Here is a 968-nt window from a genome sequence, read left to right on the forward strand (position 1 = left end):
CAAGACAAACACGATTATATTATATCACAGGTCATAAGAAGTTATAAACTTAACGCTTTTACCGACGAACAGAATTCCTCAAAGGTGTAAAAGGCCTTTGACAGAAGATATTTCTTTATACAGTCTTTAAATAGTTTTGCGGGGAGGCATCTAACATTTACAGGTAAAGAATTATATAATGTCTTCGCTTGGTATTCACATCCGTTCTGGGACGTTGTCAGCCGGCAGTATTGGATAGTTAAATTATCCTTATTACGGGTGTTGTGCGTGTGCTGTTGGACATTCCATTTGAGACTGTCAACGCTATCTCTTGCGTAGCACAAAGCTTGTAATATGTATACGGAGGGGAGCGTCAATATTTGTAATTTAATGAAGACTTGCCGACAGTCTTGCCTGTATCCTAGACCAGCTACTACGCGAACTGCTCTACGTTGTAGTTTGAATATGGTGCAGGCCGATGCACTATGTCCCCAGGCTAATATGCTGTAGCTTATGATACTATGTACTAAAGCATAATATGCGGACACTGTTACCTGTTGGGAAACAGTTTGACTTAATCTACGTAACACATAAATTGACTTGTTGCACTTGGCCCTTACGAAATCGCAATGTTCATGAAAGTTTAAATGAGAGTCCAGCATACACCCCAGAAACTTCGTGAACTTTACAGTCACATTGGCGTCACGTTTTAATGAAAAAGGAAGTGTTATTGTTTTGTTCTCATTGAGTCCGAGTTTATTTACCGCACACCAATTTTTAATAGCTAATAATCCGTGTACCACGTTGTCATAAGCCACATGATAAGAAGAGTCTGCTGAAATTAGCGTAACATCATCTGCATACAGTATACAGCTGACGGTACTAGGAAGTATGGTCGGTAAATCGTTAATATATAATAAAAATAGCAGTGGGCCCAAAATTGACCCTTGCGGGACCCCACTGGTTATTTGTAATTGTTCAGAAGATGT

This window comes from Photinus pyralis, unplaced genomic scaffold, assembly GCF_008802855.1.
Source record: "Photinus pyralis isolate 1611_PpyrPB1 unplaced genomic scaffold, Ppyr1.3 Ppyr1.4_LG7, whole genome shotgun sequence".
Classification (NCBI taxonomy): domain Eukaryota; kingdom Metazoa; phylum Arthropoda; class Insecta; order Coleoptera; family Lampyridae; genus Photinus; species Photinus pyralis.